Here is a 23,602-nt window from a genome sequence, read left to right as displayed (position 1 = left end):
GTCAATGGACACTTGGATTGGTTCCCTATCTTGGCTGTTATAAATAATGCTATAATAAATACAGGAATTGCATAAATTTTGTTGACTTAATATGTCTGTTTTCTTTGGGTAAGTACCCAATAGTGGAATTACTAGATCCTATGATATTTCTATTTTTAAGTTTTTGAGCAGTTTCCATACTGTTCCAGAACAGTTGCAGCAAATTCTATTCCTACATATAGTGTGCAAGAGTTCTCTTTTCTCCATATCCTTGACAGCACTTGTTATTTCTTATCTTTTTTATTTTAGCTGTTCTGACAAGTAGAAGAATTGTGGTTTTCATTTGCATTTGCCTGATGATTAATGATGTTGAGCATCTTTTCATGTGTCTTTTGGCATCTGTATGTCTTCCTTGAAAAAATGTTTATTCAGGTCCTTTGCCCGTTTTAAATCAGATTATTTGGAGTTTTTGGGGTTGCCCTTTATATTTTGGACATTAACCCCTTATTGGGTATATCATTTGCAAGTATCTTCTCACATTCAATTCAGTAGGTTGCCTTTTCATTTTGTTAGTGATTTCCTTCCTTGATTTTGCTGTCGTCCCAATAGTTTATTTTTGCTTTTGCGAAGACATATTTAGAAAAATGGTGCTAAGGTCAGTGTCAAAGTGATTACTGCCTATGTTTTTTAAGGAGTTTTATTATGGTTTTAGCTCTCAAAGTTAGGCCTTTAATTCATTTTTAGTTTATTTTTGTGTATGGTAAAAGAAAGTGGCCCCATTTCATTCTTTTGCATTTAATTGACCAGTTTTCCCAGGAACATGTATTGAAGAGACTGTCTTCCCCCCTATTGTGATGTTCTTGCCTCCTCTGTCACAGAGAAATTGACGATATAAGCATGGGTTTATTTCTGGGCTCTGTATCCTGGCCGGTTGTTCAATTTTTCTGTGTTTGTGCCAATGCCATACTGTTTTGGTTACTATAGCTTTGTAGTATAGTTTGAAATCTGGGACTGTGATATCTCCAGCTTTGTTCTTTTTTCTCAAGATTGTTCTGTCTATTCAGGGTCTTTGTGGTTCCATACATATTTTAGGATTGTTTGTTTTTGTTTTGTGAAAAATGCTGTTGGTATTTTAGGGATTGCATTGAATCTCTTAATTGCTTTGTACTGTATGGATATTTTAATAGTATTAATTATTCTGATCCAGGAGCATGGAATGCCTTTCCATTTGTTTGTGTTCTCTTCAATTTTTTTCATCAGTGGTTTATAAGTTTTCAGAGTAACAGGTCTTTCACCACCACCTACCTAAGTTTATTCTTAGGTATTTTATTATATTTGGTGTAATTATAAATGGGATTACTTTCTTAATTTCTCTTTCTGGTAGTTCATTAGTGTATAAAAATGCAACAGATTTTTGTACATTGATTTTGTACCCTGCAGCTAAACTAATTTTTTTGTTATTTCTAAGAGCTTTTTGGTAGATTCTGTAGGGGTTTCTAAATATATTATCATGTCATCTTCAAATAGTGACAATTTTACTTTTTCCTTACCAATTTGGATTCCTTTTTATCTCATTTTCTTGTCTAATTGCTGCGACTAGGACTGTGTACTAGGTTGAATCAAAGTGGTAAGAGTGGACATTCCTGTGTTGTTCTTGATCTTAGGAAAAGAGCTGTCAGCTTTTCATCACTGAATATGACGTTAGCTGTGGATTTCTCATACATAGCCTTTATTATGATATATGTTCCATATAAATCTACTTTGTTGAGAGTTTTTATCATGAATAGATGTTGCATTTTGTCAAATGCTTTTTCTGCATCTAATGAGATGATCCTAGAGTTTTTATCATTTTGTTATAGAAAGAGAACATTTGAATAATAAGGTAAAACAACTTGGTCTCAATCTGGAAACCTGAGTTTTCATTCAAGTCCACAGATAAATAGCTTTAAGTAAAGTCACTTAACCTCTTTGACCCTCCGTTTTCTGATTTGCAGAATAAAGAAAGACTAAATAATCTCCTGTTTCTCCCAACATGAATAAAGATGATGGCTATAGGATTAAAGGATTTCTCTTAAGAAGATGGAACTAAGGGCTTCCAGTCTCATCCTTAACCTTAATCTCTTTGTAGTCTTTATACTCTCTAAATGATCTGTAATCCAGATTCCTTTTACAACCTAGCCACTGATAGTTTAGAGTTCTCTGTGTCCTGAATTCCGTATCCTCAAAATTGTTGATCTACTTGCTGTTCCCAGGTGGCATCTCAAATGCAGCATTATTAATAATAAATATTATTACCTGGCTCTGGGAATGGTCCAGTCTCGAGAACTCCAGCGTGAGCTTGAGAACCTCCCACCTCTATCCCCATGTTCTCATAGCAACTAACACCTAATGATTTCCCTTCTGAGTATTTTCTCAAGTTTCTTTTCTCCTCTCTATGGTCAGAACCATTGCCTTGGTTCAGGCCTTTGTCATTGCAAACAACTTCTAAGTAGTTTCCTTGTATTCTTTTGACCCCCCATCAATCTGTCCTTCATACTGCAGCAAGTATCTTTCTAAAACTCTGATTTTCCCACTCTACCCTCCTGTTGCAGATACTTTACTGTATTTGCCTATTCCTTAACTTATCATTGAAGTCTGTTTTCAGTCTGACTACCACTTACTTCTCAATGTCATCTCCCACTGCTTCCAAATTACAATCTGTGCCATAGCCTTACTAAAGCATCTTAAGAGACATGCCATGTTACCTTGCTTGAGAATGTTCTGGCCCTTCTTCATAGAATGTCCTTCTAGTCTTTCCTCATTAGTGTTGGGATAAGAATTGATTGAATACATGAGGGACTGCTTTTAAATATATATATGATATAAATGATATATTTAAATATATATGATATATATCTTTTAAGAATTGCTCTAAGGATTTATCATTTATCAATATTTAAGAATTTTTACAGTTGTAAGAGTAGATTTTTAGTTAATTTAAGAATCCATCTTTTGCTTTGCATTTTCCATAGTGTTTAAATTATATTAGACACTAATTAATTTTATGATTAAAAAATTATTTTTTAGGAAAGTACTAATTATTTATAGTTAAAATTATTTCATAGTGTCACTTTGAATAGTTTTGAATTACTGTTATGTGTTACTCATTTTGCAAAGAAGTTAACAAAATTTTTTTTTGTTGGGGGGGCAAGAGATAAGCCATTGCATATGAGCTAGGCTATTTTAAAGACTGTTTATCACTTTCAAAAACTTAAAATATTTAGACCAATATCATTAGCTTCTGAAATTTCTGGACTGTTAATTGATTTAACAAGTCCCCTTGTCTTGGGAGAAAATGCCAACAGCTCAACCTCCTACATTTTTAGTTACTTTCCATTTACTTGAAGCTTCTCTATGAGGTGGAGATCTGCTCTAATTATTTTTTATGTGCATTAGACTATAGAAAATAACTTTAAGAAAAATCTCCTCGGTTTAGAATTGGAAGGAAACAAGAGAACATTTCTTAAGAAAGTGAGGGAACGACTATCTGACATAGAAACTGATGGGAGGGCATTAAGTATAGGCACTGGAGAGGACAAAGGATATATATACTGCTTTTATAAATTCAGAAACTATGGTCTGGCTTATGGGTCTGTTAAAGGAACTGACTATTAAAGGGAAAAGAAAAAAATTGAGGCAAAATTTCTGAAGAAGATATTACAGCAAAATTACCACAAGAGGGCAACAGAATCCTGTCTTCTTTGAGTGTAATTTGTTATAATTATCAAAGCAGTCAAATAACATGACTCATATGGTCAGTATTTAGAAGATTATACTTTTTACAGAAAAAATAATTTAATTTCAGCAAGATTACAAGAGTATAAACATTATATAACATTATAAAGCATTAATATCATAAAATGTATGTACCATTGTGATCATAGATGAATTACATACATCATGATGCTTAGCTCAAATTAGAAAATATTTGCGGAACGCCTGTCTGTTTTGCTCTAGGTGCTACAAATTGGCATTTAATGCGTATTATATGATGTAAAATTTACTTACTTGACACTATTTTATAAAAATTGTAAAATAAATACAAAATCCCCGCCATATTTAAAAACAAAACAAAACCACCTCAGAATCTACTCTCACTATTTGGTAAGTAGTTTTAAGAGCTTCCTAATGCAAATAAAAAGGTTCTTTTGATTTAGAAGGGGATAGCTGTCTCATTATGGGTTCTTGGGTTCTTCACAGTTCATCTGTGAAAACTACAGTGCCAGCAACGGAGAGGCAAAAGTTAGAAAGGCCAGTTGCTGCCTGATAAAGTATGGAGTTCTCTCACACAGAAAACTTCAGGCTTCTTTCTTTTGATACTTCATAGCTGTGTTCTAATGTAGGTGAAAAAAGAACCCCTCCCCACCATCATCATCAAAGAGTGACTGTTACCAGTGATGTCATTTTAAAATAAGTTCTAGAGTTGGGTGAGGAGGATGAGATAAAAATTACTGAGTTGCAGTCTGTAACCCACTTGGTTGATCCTGAAATCAATTTAATGGATCATAGCCAGTATTTTCATTTAAAAAAATGAAATATATATTTTAATATATTAAGTATTTTAACATAGTAAAAGTAGGGAGGTATCATGTTATGAAAATGTGGTTTTAGCTTGTATGTGTTTATAAGTACAAACACATATATTTGAGGTCAGCAGGTAAACATGTATATTTTGTGTCACAGTATTTCTTACTATGTCTTAGTAGTTAAGGAAAAATTTGGAAATTGTTTATTTAAGTATTTTAGACGTACTTTTGTCTATTGGGATGACTAATGTGGTTTTGAAATGATAGCCCCCCCCCCCCAAAATACTTCATTGAAAAGACTGAAATTTTAAGACCTTCTAGTGTGTTCTGAATCTGTTAGGGCTTCCATTATCACCAATAAAGTTCTGACTTTAAATCTTAGATCATTTCTTTTTTTTTTTTTTTTTAATTTTTTATTTTTTATAAACATATATTTTTATCCCCAGGGGTACAGGTCTGTGAATCACCAGGTTTACACACTTCACAGCACTCACCAAAGCACATACCCTCCCCAACTTAGATCATTTCTTTTGTGGTGTTACATAGCTTGTGTTACCCAAAGTCTTTCAAAAATATGGTGATGCTACAGAAGTCATTAAGAAGAACTAGGGGTATATGTTAACAGCATTATAGTTTAAGTTGGATTATCTTTTTCTCAGGCATGGAGTTTAACATACACCACCACACATGCATGCGCAAGATTGTCAGTGACTGGCAAAGACCTATTTTATGATGTAAGATGTTGAAAAGTTCATAGTCTGCATGAAAGTATTAAGATACAATAGAAATAAGAATCCAAGCTTGAGTTTTATGTAATTTAGTAATACTACTTTCTACTTGCCCTGCACCTTTAATACTTTAATAATTCAGATGTAGTAGTCCCTTTAGAAATGTTAACTTGATCTAGAAAGATAGGTAAAAGGTGACATTCTTCTTGTTAGTTTTCAGAACTGGGGATTTGTACTTTTTTAAACTTTTGTTTTCATTCACTGTATTTGTAGGTCTAGTAGATACTTTAATGATTAAAGTCTTCATATTGTATACAACTAATGAGTAGTTAGAGGGATGTTACCAAAACATTCATAAATTTTATGGTATAAGTTACAAATATGTTCTGTGTTTATGTAGGTGATCTAATTTGCTGTGTAATGTTTTCCTTAGATTCTCTTTAGGTTACAGATTCCAGATTGTATAAGTTCAGTTCATTTGATGCAGATACCAAATATTTCTGTTTTACCAAATATAGTCAGATGTTCCTCACAAATTCAGTCTTAAAAGTCAGAAGAGCTGTGAGATGTTGGACGCGCATCAGTTTTCTAACTTGAGTTTAATTTTACACAAAATGAGAATGACCCATTCATCAGAATATAATCAGTGCTTTGCTGGCCCGGCGTTTTGTTCATCTAACCAGCTTTGCCGACAGGCAGCGGCTCTGAAGAATAGGCGTGGATTTCAGAAGGCCAGAGATCCCTTCATGGAGCATTTGAGCCTTCAGTTTCTTTATCTGTTAAAATAAGAGTCTAAAAAAAGTTCCCTGTTAACGTTGTTTTGTATGTATGTGAATAAGCGTGTATGCATACACACAAATGATGCAACATATATTGAAGTGCTGCGTAGATGATACATAGATGGTACTCAGGAAAGGTTAAGTTTTTACCTCTCTGCCTTTTAGTGACAGCATTAGTAGCTCACACTGTTAACATCCGGCAGAACAGTTCTCATGTGACTTCTCAGCTTGAAAATGTTTTGAGCTCTCTGCTTCCCACACATGAAATGTTTGGCTTCTTAATAGAGCTTATGTGCCCTTTATTACCTTGTGCCAGCCTCCTTCTGTAGCCTGTTCTGTTATACAGTTCTTCATGTTCTCTGCACTCCCGTCGCACTAAAGTTCAGAAGTTCACACCATTCGTAGCGCACACACCTCTGTGCTTTGTAAAGCTGCTGCTCTTATTTGAAATACTTTTCCACCTTCTACCCCTGAAAAATTTCCATTCATTCTTCAAGATCAGATGTTATCTCCTTTGTGAACCTTTCTTGAGTCCTCTCAATAATCGGCTATTCTTTCTCTGTGTTCCTACAAAATGTTGACGATTGCTTTATTACAGCATTCATCTATTCATTGTAACTTACATATGTGTCCTTCGTCACTGTTTTTAGATCCTCTTAAGGACAGGGACCAAGTCTTACTAATCTTCGTTTTGCACTACCTGAACAATACCTGGCCTGGTTTATAGGCCTTCAGTCAATGACAGTGGCTAAGTAGATGAGTGGGTGGATAGGTCAGTTTGTTATATTTTGGACATCTTCTTCATATGATTTGAGGGACTTACAACACATTGTTCTTTCCTTCTACCGGACTTGAAATCCCCACAACAGTCACTGAACAAACATGGACATGCTGTCTGCCAAAGGCTGCCATTAAAAACTACACATACTGCTTAGGGAGCAGAGGACTCCACTGTCCTTGAAGCATTAAACTGCCATAAGACTTAAAACTTGTGAACATCAGCAGTACTATAACTAGTACTGTATTATTTATTTCTAGCAATTAAAAAAGTAGTAATAGATCTGAAGCCCTGATCTGAATTTTTTTCTTAAAAAATATGGAAATATATGGCCTATAAGGAACCAAACAGTGGGATGCAGAATAAATATTAGAGATAGCCACTCACTTTGTCAATGTGGAAAAGTTAACATGGATGCAAATTAAAGCAACAGTAAATTACAGAAATCAGCAAAAAAGGTACAGAGTTAAGTTAGATTACAGGGGACAGGTCAGAAGGCAGGGAAGTCTAGATTGATGGAAAGAGACCAATAAAGTTCCAGTGATACAATCTTGAGATAGAATATTTGTTTGTATTAGAGTTTATAATGGAGTCCTATTTTATGCAGGAATAAAGTGTGAATATTTATGCCTACAGTAAAATCATATGTAGCCAATGCCCCTTGAATATTTTTTGGAAGAGGCCAAGTTGGAAAGGGAACAACATATGCAAAAACTCTCAGAGAACTTGGCTTCTTGGAGGAAGAGCAAGTTGTTCAGTATGTTCAGGACTATATAGTGGCCAGAAAAAGAGTTGGATGGATTAATGGGGACCTGGTCAGAAAAGGGCTTTGAAAGTCAGAAAGGAAGTCAGTGGATTGATGGCCTTAACAGATCTGTAAACGGGAAAGTGACAATCAGGTTTGCATTATTAGATCATTATTGTGTTAATGTATTTAAAACCTCATTATGACCTCAGTGTAGGCATTAAGATTGGAGTCCTGGACATTAAATTAAGAGGTGGTTGAGGAAATCCAGTACAGTGACAATGATGTTACCCTAGGCAGTGGCCATGGAAATGGAGAGAATTCTAAGGGCAAAAGAACGCAGCTTCACATTTTAACCTGACTGGGAGGCAAGATCCAACATTGCTCTTCCAAGGAGCTTTGTTCCGTAGAGGGCATTTATTTATCCTCTACTAAAACACTGGTAGGGTTGTATTTGGCTTGGAGAAACTATACTTGGTTTTGAGTAGGTCAGATTATGGAACAGAAAATTGGTTGAATATGTCTAAGTTATTTTAATGTAATATGTCTAGTTAGAAAATAAGAGTAGGTTGTATCTTGTATTATACTTGAGAAATAAGTTAAAGTTTACTTTTATAACATACTTTTATAGTCTATTTGTGCAGCATTTCCATAGGCAAGTACATTAATTACCCCGAAATCATCATTTTCTAAATATTTATTCTTTTCCAACTCTTTATAGTTAGAATTGTGAGGTAAGTAGCTCTGGCATTGCATTCTTTGCCTTTGCAGGAAGGACTTGTGTTACATATGGACATGGAAATAAACATTAGGATATGGAAAAGGGGTTTCTTACAAGACAAAAGAAGAAAAATTCTGTAGAACCTTACCAGTCAAAAATTAAACTCATGTTGTATATGTATGTATATATGTATATTTATACACATATGTATAATTCAGAAAGCTTTAAGTAGATAGATACGCTTAAAACTTTTTTTTCATTAATTATAGGATTTTTTTCTTCTTTCCCACTTTTAAAATAGGTAGCTTGTAAGAACATTTGTGATATTTAAATTTTAATAACATTATATTAAGTATTTAATAAATAACATAATTTCTTACTCAAAATCATTAAGCTATATAATATTCGCTAATATTGTAATCACTATTTTCTGTAGAAAGCTATTTCATAAATCCATTGAAAATAAAAGGCTCTGTTGTATGTTCTTTTACAGTACTTAGTATTGTCTAGGTGTGCTAAAATTTTTCCTTTTGCTGTTTTCATTAGCATCTTTTATAGCTTGTTATCATTTATTGGATGTACTCACAATGCCTTGTTTATTCTTATGTCCCTGATGTTGGCAAAAAAGTAATAGATTTCTTTTTTTACTTTTATTGTTAAATATATCCATGGAGGGAGATAACTCTGTTGATGAAAGAAAAGGCATTTAATTGATGGTGACATACTGAGCACACTAGCACTATTTTATTTAATATTCGCCATCTATAATCTTTGATACTCCTAGGAAGAAATATATCAGATTATATGTTCATATACATAGATTCTTTTATTTTTTTCTTTTAAAGATTTATTTATTTATTTATTTGACAGACAGAGATCACAAGTAGGCAGAGGGGCAGGCAGAGAGAGAGGAGAGGAAGCAGGCTCCCCGCTGAGCAGAGAGCCCGATGCGGGCCTCGATCCCAGGACCCTGGGATCATGGCCTGAGCTGAAGGCAGAGGCTTTAACTCACTGAGCCACCCAGGCGCCCTATTTTTTTCTTTTTGAAACAGTTTTTATTATATGTAGTAAACGCAAGGGTTCTTAATCTGTGATAAGATTTATAACAGTTGCTGATTTTTCTTAAAAACATGAATTACGTTTTGAAAAACACAGTGCAAGTAAGCTGTAAATAGAAAAGTTAGGATCATTTGGAAGTCTTTTAGGGACAGAGTAGATTTCTTTTGGTCAAATGAGAAAGGGAAAAAGTCACAACCTTTTCAATATTAGTATTTAGTTAATTTTAGCTTCTATTGCTTCCAGTCTTAGGGAATACTCACCATCCCCATTTGGGCATTTAGAACTTGGGAGTATAATGGGTAGTCTTGTAGGAAGCAAAAAATTCTTAATTAACAGTAAAATTGTGGATATCATTGATTAATGGTAATCATTTTTTATAATATTTTAAGTTTTTAAATATATTTTTATTCGGTGTGCAATAAGACAATGTCATTAAATTTTAAGTGGGCATCATTTTACTAGTGAGGCAGCAGAGTCTGAGAGAAATCAGAGTTTTTCAGAACTAAGTTGAACTTGGGGCACCTGGGTGGCTCAGTCAGTTAAGCATCTGCCTTCAGCTCAGGTCATGATCCCAGGGTCCTGGGATCAAGTCCCCAATTGGGCTCCTTACTCAGCCTCAGCGGGGACTCTGCTCTTCCCTCTGCCTGCTGCTCCCCCTGCTTGTGCATTCTCTGTCTCTCTGTCTCTCTCTCACACACAAATAAATAAATAAAATCTTAAAAATAAAAATTCCAACTAAGTTGAATTCTGTTATTTTGACAAAATAGTGCATTTTCTTGTGTCAAAAGATAATATCAATGACTACATTTGAAGAGGACTAAATCCTCTCTGCAGAAAGGAGTCTTGCTTTGCATAAACCAGGTGACTACAGCTATTAAGGTCTGCTTTAAGTAACATTTTCTTTGCATCTAAACTCCACTTTTAAAATTTAGCTAAGATTCTAGTTAACATGACCCTTACTATACCCTGCCTCTGCTGTGTGCTGCATTTTAGCAATAGAGAAAAGCTTATTTATTCATTATGGATAGAGCTTTAGAGAGAGCTGATGTATTCTTTTTTTTTTTTTTTTCCCAAGAAAGACTCAGATGTATTTATGAGATCTGATTAGATCAAAGATTGAATGATGTGCATCTCAGTTTTAAGTGGATATAAATTCTATCTTTTATTTGAAATCTAAAGAAGATAGGGGTGAGAAAGGAAATTATAGTTTCTACAACCATCCCAAATTTCATTGTAGGCTTTACGTTACAGTAATAAATCGAGATAACTAGATTTGCTTAGCTAAGATGGATAGATTTATTGGTTCCATTTTAAAATTTTTATATGAATAAGTAAACTGCTACCAGTTGCCTATGTTTCATCTCTTCTAATAATGTTTTACTGCCATCTGCTCCCCTGCATTTTGACATCATTAAACTAAACAGTCCACTTGCCATAAAGGCTGGGCTGGAGCTCTCCACTCTTAAAACTGTGGTGTAAAGCATGTAAATATGCTTTGTCTTTTTGTGTAACAAGTAGATTTTGGTTTAGAATCATGATTCTCAGGAAAAAATAAAGGTAACAACCATCGATTGTCGTCGTCTTCTTTTTCCCCTAAACTGGAATTTATTTCTGTGTTGGAAGCTTTCCAGTGCTGATGCAAGAACACAGTTGTGAGAGCTCTTCTTTCTCCCCATTTTTCTTTCATCCTAAAATTAAAATATTAAATCTTAAGGGAAGATACCAGGATTTACTCATACGTGATTTTCATAAAGAATGATGATTTCTTATTAATTGATGCCTATGGTTTAAACCACGGGTTGGCAAACTATGGTCTTTGGTCTATGGCCCACCACCTGTTTTTATAAATAAAGTTTTATTGGAGCACTGACATGCTCATTTATTTACATTTGTTACATGATGTCTGTGGCTCCATTCCTAGGGCAAGAGGTGAATAGTTGCAACATAAACTATATGTCCCACAAAACCAAAAATATTTATTCTCTGACCATTTACAGAAGAAAATTGCCAAACCTAGCTGTAAACCATAGGAATAAGAAAAACTATGCTTGATAATTCTGTATAGTATATGAAAACTTTTCTTGGAGTCACAAGCACCCTTGACAACACTAATCTGAAGGCACTCTGTTGCCTCTTTGTGAACAACACCTGTATGTAAGAAGATAAATTCTTTGGGGCAGATATCTTATTCTTGGGTGTATCTTTCATACCAAGAGTTCCTAGATCTAAAACATTGTATGTATTTTCTAAGTAGTTATTGAATGAGTTGATACTTTATTTTTTTTATTTATTTTTTATTTTTTATTTTTTATAAACATATATTTTTATCCCCAGGGGTACGAATACTATGCAGCCATCAAAAGATACTTTATTTTTTTAACCACACAAAATCCTATGTTGTTGTATGATAATAATTGACATTTATGAAGCATTTCTTACACATTCAAGAAAATGTACATAAACATTTTACTTATACCACCTCACTTAGGCTCCCACATTTTGAGGTAGTTGCTGTTTTACACGTGAGGAAATGTAATACATTCCTGCACTCATGGAGCTAGAAATTAGCAGAACAAGGAGCCCGAATGTTATCTTAACATTAATCATTATGGTAGCTCTATTGCTTCTCCAGCATAAAATAGCTGAGCAGTGTTCTCTGCTTTTAAAACATGTGAATTTCAAACATAACTTTGGATAATGATAATAAAGTATCATTTTTTCAGAGATCTAATGGTTTTAATTGAGAAAAGTATCTTAGAGAATTAGTGATAGTAGTTAGGAAACATAAGGAGTATTCCAAGAGTATTTTAATTTTTCAGTAACATGTATCATCTTGAGAGACATTGTTGATACTGTTTGACATGGGGAATGCTCCTTAAATTTTATTCCTCTTTCTGCTTCAGGTTTTTTTTTTTCCTCCTACATTAAAAGAAATGTATTTATATGAGCGACTCAAACCTGAGTTATCTTTCTCCTTTATTTCTGAGACTAGTCTGTTTTCTCACTTACATAAACAGATGAAAGTTTGTGGGAAAATGGTAAAAGCCAAGCCCATTTGGGTTTCATGTTACTTTGGAAATAAGATATGTTATATTGTGAGTATAACTAATTTTAGTATATGTCCATCACAGTTTTGCCATCCAAATATGAGCAAAATTTTACAAATTTAGTATTTTAAATAAATTCTTAGCTTAGATTCTGTATGAGTTCACCAGTGACCTTTTTTTTAGTATTCTCAAGGTTGTAAATGATGCTTTGGATTTGTTTTTTTGTTTTTTCTAATAATTTATCTGTGCTTTTATTTTTTGTTTCTTTTTCCTTATTATTACTTCTCCTCTCTCCCTCCCCACCCCCCTGTCTTTTCTTTAATATGAAACACATTGAGCACCCACAGAGCAGGATTTGTCTTCCTACTATAAAATCAGAAATTGTAACAGTGATATCGAGATTATTTAGAAAATTCTCTATGTAACAGATAAATAATGTGTTGATTTCTAATTGAATGAAGGCAAAACCAGATATTTTAAGATCTCATATTTTTATCTGCAAGGTTCACACTGGGTTTCTTTTGCTTGTAACTCTGATCATATAAGAAGTTTTCTGTGTAAGGTCAGCCAGTTGGGAGAAAAAGGCAAGTGCATATATCCCAAATTTTAATGACACGTGATGCAACAAATTAAGAAGAGAACTGAACCTAACCCAGGTCCCCATGCTCACTTTAATTAAGACACTCTAGATCCAGTTTAATCTGGGTTCTCAGAGTTGAAAGGCTGGTTGCTAATGGAAGAAACAAACCTCCTGAAGTTGCGGAAATATTTGATACTTAGTCTTGGGCACACCTGTTCCAATTCTTTATGGCATACATACCAGCATTCTCTGCTGCTTAGAGAACTGATAATAGTTTAATCTGTCAGTGTTGCTTTTAATCATTGAATAACACAAAAATCCTTGATTCCATTTAATAAAATTTGCACAAACCTCTCTAGAATGTACTTTCCTCTGATCCTAGATCTTGGCTTAACTTTAAACCTTTCCTATTTGTACTGGATATGATTTCATGCCTGGATAATGAAGAGTAGGCTTGCTTGTGCTTTCAACATAAGGAGCCTGACAGACAAAATGCATGGATTCTATGCTTCTCTTGGCTACCATCTGTTTGAGATGGTCGGTGAAGGAGCAGAGAAGAAAGCACTTGCTGCGCAGAGATAATATGCAAGTATGTTGCCATCATTGCTACCCGATTTAGTATGTATAAAATTTCTACCATACCTTTGTGAACAAATTCTCTGAGATGTTGAATTACAGTCCTTTATCTCCCTAGGAGTGCCAGAATGTCACTTTGATGTAGCCTAGTTATTTATATAAGTACAACATTAGCTTCAGTGTTTATAACTGGAATACCCTTTGCATTTGAGCCAGTTGTTTTTCACACCATAAACCCTCACACATGACGTCTGTCTTGTTGAGGCTGTAAACATTTGTCTTTTTCCTTTCAGGGAGGGAGCATTAGTATTCTTGATATCAGCCTTATTTCTGATCTAGTAAGAAAAAAATACTGCAGGATTTAGAGAAATATTTTATGGTTATTCCTAGATTTATTGGCATAACTTTCTCACTGCTTCATCTTAATTCAAATTTACTAGTTGAAATATTCCACACCGATGTAGAGTTTGTACAACAAAAAATGAATTTAATGTTCAGATGCTCAAGACTCTTTGTCATTAGCAAAAGCTACATCTATAATTTTATTTTCCTTTCTGAAATAGTTATGTACATCTTCTAAATGTCTGTCTCTTTCTCAAAACACGAAGAATCTGACCTTTTATTCATATGTTTTATTTCAGGAACTTTGCAGCCATTAAAAGTATGGGCAGCTAGATTTAGGGAAAAAAAATTAGATCTCTGTAGGAAACTCATCTTTTATAGAATACATAAAGGGCTTAAAAGTGATAATCTAAGCTGTTAGGCATACCAGGGCAAATAAAAAACAGTGCTTTCATAATTATTCCTAAATTTATCCTGGCAGGCTCATTAAGGAAATTAAAGTAGCAGAAATTAGCCATCTCAGTTATCACTGTCATCTCCTTCTAAACTGATCCAGAGATTAGAACTTCCAGATTTAGACCACATTTGAGGAGCTCTGCCTTCATATTTTCATAGGTTATTGCAGTGACTGGCAAAGAGTTTGACACCCTAAGCAAATGATAAGTATTTGATGAATGAATGCATAGGGACATAGGCTTTAGAGTCAGACAGAAATGGTTTTGAATCCCAAATTCTCCACTCTCCTCCTTTGGCTTACATCAAGCATTCCCTGGGTTTTTCTCCTACCCCTCTCTGTGTTCCCAAAGTATTTATATTACTTGCCTCACCCTTAGAAGCTCTTCTGTTTTCATTCTCACTTTCTCTGAACAATCTCATTAACTCTCATAGCCTCAAATATCATCAATATGCTAATGACTCTTGAATCAATTCTTCTAGCTCAGATCTTTTTCCTGAGTTCATATATTCAACAGACTTCCTGTACTTAGATGAACCACAAGCACCTCCAACTCAAAAAAAAAAAAAAAAGGGGGGGGGGCAAGAAAAGCTGGGAGCTCTGAGGACAAGGATTATTCACGTTTTGTGTACCCATACATAAGATAGTGCCTGTCACATGTTAGGCTCAGTATATACTTGACTGAATGAAGATCTACAATTACACTCATTATCTTTACATCATTCTGCCACTTACCCCACTATGACATAATTGACTGTTTGCTGGTCTGTAACTTTCTTTAATCTTCATGAGGGCAGAAATTATGTCTCTCTGATTCAGGGTGGTAAAGCCTACCAAATTACTTGGTACATAGTAGTTGTTCAAAAAACATTTGCCTCATTTTATAGCTCTGCATGTCCTTGGTCATTTTTCCTTTCTGAACCTTATATTCTTGATCTATTAAATAGTAATATTAATGCCTTATAATGTAAAGATCAAACAGTTCAGTTTAGCATGTGTAAAATTTCTAAGTTTTTACTATAGAAAAAGTTCCAATATACACACATGTATAACTAGAGACTTGGTTTCTTCCGCATGTATATTGAAAAGGGTGGGGAGATGGAAGGGATTATCAACTACAGTGATTTCAGAGGCATATAACTAAACCTAACAAATGGGCCTTCCGTGGATCCTGATTAATACTGGTTTGGGGTGTGTGTAGTAGGCAGAATAATGCCCCACCATCAAAGACAGTCATGTCCTTATACCCAGAACCAATGAATATGCTAGGTTACATGTCACAGGTGTGAGCTAGGGATGAAGATGGGACTACGTATGCTGTCAGCTGACTTTAAAAATGGGGATACTATCCTGGGGAGTCCAGCATAATCACAAGGACCTTTAGAACTGAAAGAGGGAAGCAGAAGATGGGGGATAAGTAATGCAGTATGAGAGCTTGTTGCTGGCTTTGAGGCAGCAGAAGAAGGCCATGAACCACGGAATTTGGGTAGCCTCTAGAAGCTGGAAAAGGAAAGGAAATGAATCTTCCCTAGAGCCTCCAGAAAGAAACAGCCCTGCCAACACCTTGATTTGGGTTCAGTAATATCTGTGTAGGAGAACTGTAAAGCAATACACTTGTGTTGTTTTTAAGCCAATAAGGAACAATAGAATACTAATTGAAAATTGGTTACTTGATGGTATTAAGGAAAATTTTGTTTTATTTTAGGTGTGATAATGGAATTGTGGTTAGGTTTTTAAAAAGAATGTTCTTTTGCAGATTATAGTGAAATACTAAGTAATAGATCTTGAATTTGCTTCAGAATAGTTAAGAAATGGCAGGGGAGTGAAAGGAATATAAATGAACAGATCAGTTATAAACTGATAAATTATTAAAGCTTGGTTCTTTTTCTTTATTGAGTTTTACTGTTTTTTAAAATAATTGTTTCCGTAGCATCCTCTAAAGATGATTAATGCTAATGGCTTTTTGTTTTTGTTTTTAAATTTCAGACTCATTGTAAGCTTGTAGGGTTAAACATATTTGAAGTATTTTAGTCCATGGTTATTATCCTTATTAATGCTCAGACTGTCTCATCTGCTTCTTTGAAGTCCATTTGATACAACTCTAGTAGTCTTTGATAGCTTCCTTCCTGTTCTAATATGACAAGATATTCTAGACTTCCCCTGTTTATTTTTTCTGTCCCAATCCTAGAATTAGCAGTTTCTTTAAGGAGTCTGGTTCCTTTTAATGGGAAGATGATAATTTTGGTACTGGAGTCATTCATTCTCTAAATAAAGATTTATTAAGCATATGCCAGGGACTGTTCTAGGTGCTGGGGATATTTCAATGAACAAAACAAACAGTGTCCTTGGCCTCAAGGTGTGGGAAGATAGAGAATTTAAAAAATAAACTAAGAAGAATTTAAAATTTGTTAGATAGTACTGTGGAGAAAAATAAACCAGTTAAGGAGGATAGGGAATGCTGGTTTGTAGTAGGGGTTTGCTCTTTCATATAGGATGGTGAGAGAAAGCCACATTAATAAAGTTGGTTATTTTTAAATTGAGCAGAGAACCTGAAGGGAATGAGGAAGCAAGCTATGCAAACAGCCAGGGAAAATACTAGGAGGAGGGAAGAGACCATACAGAGGTGCTGAATAGGAAGCATACTGGCCATTTAGAGAAGCAGTAAGGAAGCCAGTATTCCTTGCATGTAATGAGCAAAGGGAGAGTGGCAGATCAGGTCAGAGACGTAGCAGGAGTCAGATTCTGTAGGACCACTGGTTACCAGGGAGCTGTTGGCGGGTTTTGAGCGTAGGTCTGGCTTAGGTTTTTCTGGCCTCTGTATTGTTGGGAAGGGTAGAAGCAAAATCTCTAGGCAGTCACTGTAAGTCAAGTAGGAGATGTTGGTGGCTTGGAACAAGGATGGATGTCTATGGAGGTGGTAAGAAATGATGACATTATGTATTCCTCATGTTGTTGTGAGCAGTTCATCTTATAAGACCAAACTTGCTCTTCTACTGAATGATTTGTTCAGCAATTCAAAAGCACTGCATCTCAACCTACCTTAGAAGATATTAGCTCATTATATCTATTGTCACTTTAGTTTGTCTTTTTTAGTCTTCCCAAATTGACTTAATGTTGAGTTTTCAAGTAAGGTTTGACCTAATGTAGTTTTTTTTATACCTATTACATATCAATAATAAGAGTAGTTTATTGGTAGTTGAATAATTTGACTTGAACCTAAAGAATTAATTGATGAGTTTCATGCCTATTCAAGTACAGTCTGGCCAGGTGTTTAATGTATACATTATAATCTTCACTGCTGGGGTTTTTTTGTTTGTTTGTTTTAATGTATTGGGATAGAAAGCAATAAATAACCCTATTTATCTATTTATTTATTTATTTATTTAAGATTTTACTTGACCGAGCAAGAGACAGAGAGAGGGGGAGCAGTAAGCAGAGGGAGAGGGAGAAGCAGGCTCTTTCCACTGAGCAAAGAGCCTGATGCAGGGCTGGATCCCAGAACCCTGGGATTATGACCTGAGCTGAAGGCAGATGCTTAACTGACTGAGCCACCCAGGCACCCCTAACTTACTTTATTCTTAATATAGTTAGAAAATATCTGATTTTAGAGAATTCACACATTGTACTACCAGGGATTCTATTGGTCTTAATCTCTGTTTTCTCTCTTAAAACTATTTATGTAAACAAGTGCCCTTTAGTGAGCTGAGCTATTTTTGAAGCACACAGTAAATAATTAGATAATTTCGAATTCCTTATAGTATTTAATAGTATTTATAATATTACATAATATATAGTTACTATAATATTATATATAATACATATACATATATTATTATAATTATATAAAATTACCTAAAACTTGTGTTAACTATTTTATGGAATAGTGTAAACCCGAATCACCTCCTTGGGAAATAATGCAGTTAAGATCTTTCTAGAGTGAAGAATTTTCACCTTATCTTTCTAAACGATATATCACAAAGATTTTCCTAACAGCAGGAGGTGGGTATCCTCCTTAAATTAATGCACATAGTTTTTTAAAAATTATAAACATAAAAATAATTTTTTAAAATCCTTTTTCCAACTGGGGCGCCTGGGTGGCTCAGTGGGTTAAAATCCTTTTTCCAATTTATAGTCTGTAATCTAAAAGAAATGACATTATTCCTTTATTGTAAGTTCAATTTCATGTTTAGTAAGTCAGGGCTCTGTTTGCTTTTTACTTTTTTTTTTTTTTAAGATTTTATTTATTTATTTGACAGACAGAGAACACAAGTAGACAGAAGCAGGCAGATAGAGAGGAAGGGAAGCAGGCCCCCTGCTGAGCAGAGAGCCCAATATGGGACTCCATCCCAGGACCCTGAGATCATGACCTGAGCCGAAGGCAGCAGCTTAACCCACTGAGCCACCCAGGCGCCCTCTGTTTGCTTTTTAAAATTGTATTACTTCTTAGGGTTCACTGGCATATCACTATGACAACTATTTGAAAAACTAGCAACTCAGAATATTGTGGCTTCATTAATTTGACAAATTTCCATATTATATACTGAGGAAGAAAGTATGCTGCTAGATTTTTATACTAATTTATGTTTATTTAATAATAGTCTCTGTAATCTTCAGTTTGACTGTCATAATGCTGAAAAACAAAAACATGAAAAAGGTATGAATGTATGCCATTCTAAACCTCTAGATGACTTGCAAATAACCATTCTTAAGTTAATAAGATAGTCTTACCAACACTATTGGTTTAGAGAGGAGCTAGTGGCTTTAAATTTCTAGATGCGTTTTGTGGTGCTGTGTTTTATACAAAAGAATAAAAATTAATTTTCCAACATGATCCCCTTGGGGTAGAGATAAGCCACAAAAGACGCCAGATTTAATGGAAGTTGCTCAAGATTAAAGTGTAAAAGGAAAACTTGAGTCAAGAACTAACTTCTTCCTAATGTTCTCATTGTAGCACTACTGACTCATTCATTATTCAGTTGGAGTAAGTCACTTAAATTTTTTGTGACTTAGATTCATAGATTATGAAATGAGGCTAATTTAATGGTCCTATTTAATAGGTCTATTAGAACTTAAAAGAAATAGTTATTTTTATTATGAATAAGTAGATTGTCATCTTTAAACTACTTTCTCTAAAGAGATGTATACATTTTTTCTACATAAAAGTGGTTTTTATGACAGGTTCGATAAATGTGAAGTGTTTCAGTCTCTGCACCACCCGTGGAAGATTGTTTTTTCTCTGCACGGTAGTGCAGTTCTCTACAGAATTATTAAGGAAATGGGGCTCATTTTGTGGTGCCTTCCCTGTCGCAAGACCTCACCTTCTTACACCTCCCTCCCTCATTAAGCCAAGTGAGCAGGGCCAGGGGCTTGGCACTTGATGGCTCAAAAGTTGCCCATTCCTAGGCTAAAGTAGTGAGAAATTCAGTCTGAAGAAATGAAACATCACTTTATTCATATGGGAGATAACTATGCCTTGGAAATGTTCAGAGCTTGGTAATTATAACAGAGTTTCTGTAGCTTTGTGTTCAGGCCAATGTACTAGCAGCACAGCAACAAAACAGAGGTGTGAGAATTTCTGTCTTATCCAAAGTGGTTAAAATGGGGCAGTAACAGAAAACAAGGCTTCTCTTTGCAAGCAAGGAATAGCAGAAAGTTTAGAGCTTTACTATATGTGTTAAAGACACAGCCACATGTTTCATGTTTAAGAATGACTTCTCATGTTAAATAAGTTAGTTCCCCATGTACCTTCTCCTCGAGGCATGGACCAGATGGATTATGTCCTGTTTTACAGTGACTGATGGAGAATTACTACACTCTTTTATTGCTAAAAATGTCTCAGTGACTCAGTACTTTAGGGCTTATGCATAGATAATGTGATAAAATAAAGGCATATGGTAGATGAAAGGGATTCACTCTCTTTGAGGTCTGATTTTCAGATTTTTCAATTGGTAACTTTCCCACTGTTTGAAATCCCGAACCTAATCCACATTTTAAAAATACCTATCTCAATATTGTTCTCTAGAAAGGCAAAATGAAAATGATTTGGAACCTTCCCGTTTTTCATTTGCTTTATTATTTATTCATTTGCTTTATTGCCTTCTATTTATGAGGCAGTTTTATGATAGTGAATAGAAAGAATGATACAGTTTTTCCTCTTTGTTTAAGAGTTTATCAATTGGCTTGGGAAGGAAAAGATGTTATAAGATACTGGTAAATTAGATAGGCAGCGGTGTTGCGAATGTTACGAGGAACAAGAGAACATTTCTAGCTTGGACTGTCGGAATATGGGGCGGCGGGGTTGGGGGGTACTCAGGAAATGGAACTTGCATGAGCCTTATACAAGGAGAAAACTATGAGTAGCCCTGGCAAGGCGACATTTGACTGGCTAATGGCCATAGAAGCAGTGTCCGGCCTGGCAGTTTGAAGGGACAGTGAGTAGACAATAGCGTTAGTGCTCAAGAGACTAGGCTCTGGAGCCGGCTGCCTGGATTCTGGATTGTCCTTTATTTGCCTCGTGGCCTTGGGCCAGTTTCTTAACCATTCTTTGCCACAGATAGAATAAAAAATGTTGGTAATCTTGCCTGAATCATAGAGCTGTTAGAAGGCTTTGACAAGAGTGCCTTCAAATAGTGATAGCTCAAGTTAAATATTAAGTATAATAGAGGATGATGATGACCACGGTGTGAATGAGCACAAAAGATGAGTTTGTGAAGAAGACCGGAGTGAGCTCCTTGAGGGATGGACCCTCAAGACTGGATAAACAGGAAACCATGATGAAAGTAGTGTATTTAGGGGCACCTGGGTGGCTCAGTGGGTTGAGCCTTTGCCTTCAGCTCTGGTCATGATCTCAGGGTCCTGGGATCGAGCCCTACATCGGGCTCCCTGCTCGGCGGGGAGCTGCTTTCTTCCTCTCCCACTCCCCTGCCTGTGTTGTCTCTCTCTCTGTAAAATAAAGTCTCTCTCTCTGTAAAGTCTTCAAACAAATAATTAAACAAAAAAGAAAGTAGTGCATTTGGAAAAGTTGTCTAGCAGAATAGGTTGAAATAAGATTGACAGCAAAGAGACTGGTTAGGGGACTTGTAATTGTCCACACCTAAGAGGTTTAAGACTGGGACTCACATGATAACCCATGGGTTTGGATTAAAAAGAAGACCTTGGGGATGTTTACAGTGGAACAGTTGTTAGGGTCTGGGGACTGTCAGACACTAGGAGACAGAGGGTTGTGCCTGGGTAAGTGGGAGAATTCAAACATACAGGAAGGACTTCTTAGGAAGAGCTGGGAATGTATGCAAGAAGATGAAGTCCATTTTGCATGTCTTGAGCTGAAAGTCAATACCAGAATTTGGCATTGAAAACGCGTATCGTTTGCTCTAAGGGAAGTCAGGTTTGGATATAGAAATGGAAGACCCACAGAGGAGCAAGTTGTGCTATAAATAAGGTGACAAGGAAGAGAATGTATACAGTGATTTTGTCTCCCATTTCTGTAAGATAAAGTGTGACTATAAGGTGATGAAAACACGTTTCTAGCCCAGCTGAGTCACTTGAAACAAGGGCAGTAGTAAAGCTTGCTGGCCAATAAAGTGCCATTTCACAGCTCAAGTGCCAGAGCAAGCACTGTAGATGTACTGAAGGTTAGTAAATGCTGGGTTTCTGGATCTGCAGTTGCACATCGTTGCAAACAGGCTTTATGGTAACAAGAATCATCCTTTCAATTATCCTAATTAATCTTACCAATTCTTAACCACACCTAAAGTATGAATCCTGTCAATACACACACATGTAGTTTATTTGTGTTATTATGATGATTATTTATTATAAACAAAAGTTGTTCTTTTAAATCTCTTTTTAATATATGCCTTTTCTTTTCTACTACATTGTCATTGCTGGTGGGTAAGGAGCAGGTTTCCTGTTGGTTTCAGTCCCTTACAGATTTTGCATTCACTCATTTATGTATTGATTCTAGTTCATTAAATTATTCTTTTGTTCATTCATTCCAGACACTGTAGTTGCTAAGATGAGGACTGAGACACAGTTCCTGCCCTCAAGGAGCTTAACTATTCAGTTGGGGAAGAAAAGACACAGATAGATAAAGTAGAAGCAATAATAAAGTCACTCACAGAAAATTATGGGAACGTAGAAGAAAAACATTCAGTCTGATTATGCAGCATGGACAGTGGGGAGAGGTACTTCAGGGAAGATTTTTGGAGCACTTGACTTCTGGGCTGAGTCTTAAATGATACATGGTGGTTACTAGGTACACAGAAAGAAGGGGGGGAGAACACAGTGAAGACAACCTGTGCATAAATTCACAGGAAGATGTGAGGCATTTGGTATTGCTGCAGCATGAAGACAGAGGCAGAGTGATAAGAGCTGAGGCTGTGGGCAGGGAGAGAGCCCTGCAGGGACCTGGATGCAGTACTCAGAAAAGCATGAAGAACATTTGGTGGTCAGAGAAGAGGGAGATCCTTGAAGTGGCTTCTGCAGAGTTGTGATCTGATAGGATTTTAGTCGTAGGTGGCAGTTGGGAGGGTGCATTTAAAAAGGACAAGACATAAAAAGCAAGCAAACAAACAAAAAGACAAGACAAGACTTTTTGGTGACTAGCAAGGTGGGAGACAGTTAGGACCCAAACTAGGACAATATTGTAGGAATGAAGGTGAGTGGGCAAAATCAAGAAGTAGTTGTGCTATAAAATTCAGCAGGACCCATTATAACAGAGGAGGAAGGGAAAGTCCTAGGGTGGTTCTTCCATAGCTACCTCATATGACTGGGTGACCGATTTCACAGTCTACTTAGAGAATAGAGGAAGAGAGATAATATAGGGAGTTCATTTTTATTTTTGTTATCCTCAACACATTGAGATTTTTAATGCACCTCTGATGTATTGGGAGTTAAATCTCTTTTACGGTTAGCAGAGATGACTAGAACTATCTTGCTGTCAATACTCACCTTAACTGTATCTCCTCTTGGAAGCAGAGGTGACTCCTCTTTTCCATCCATACCTTATGCATTCATAACTCTTTGAATGCATTCATCTGTCATTTAACTCTTACACTGTGCTGTAATCCTTGATTTTCTTTACTGTTCATTTCTGTAGTCACAGTCCAATGTTTGCTACATAACCTCTCCATAAGTGTGAGTGAATAAACAAATCAATAGATTATTTTAAAAAGTAATATTATTATTTAATTACTAGAAAAAGTTTATATTTGGTATATTCTCAAGCTAATTCTTCTGTGTCTTAACTCC

At 35.5% G+C, this 23,602-nt stretch overlaps 1 protein-coding gene across 12 annotated transcripts in view; it reads left to right on the top strand.

Moving 5' to 3' along the window:
* PDLIM5 (PDZ and LIM domain 5) overlaps nucleotides 1-23,602 on the top strand; it is a 204,045-nt gene that overhangs the window by 156,162 nt on the left and 24,281 nt on the right. The gene's annotated exons all lie outside the window — the stretch shown is intronic.

Source organism: Mustela nivalis (genome assembly GCF_964662115.1).
Source record: "Mustela nivalis genome assembly, chromosome: 4".
In the NCBI taxonomy this organism is placed as follows: domain Eukaryota; kingdom Metazoa; phylum Chordata; class Mammalia; order Carnivora; family Mustelidae; genus Mustela; species Mustela nivalis.
The sequence above is the reverse complement of the archived record's forward strand: the minus strand, read 5'-3'. Positions and strand labels throughout refer to the sequence as shown.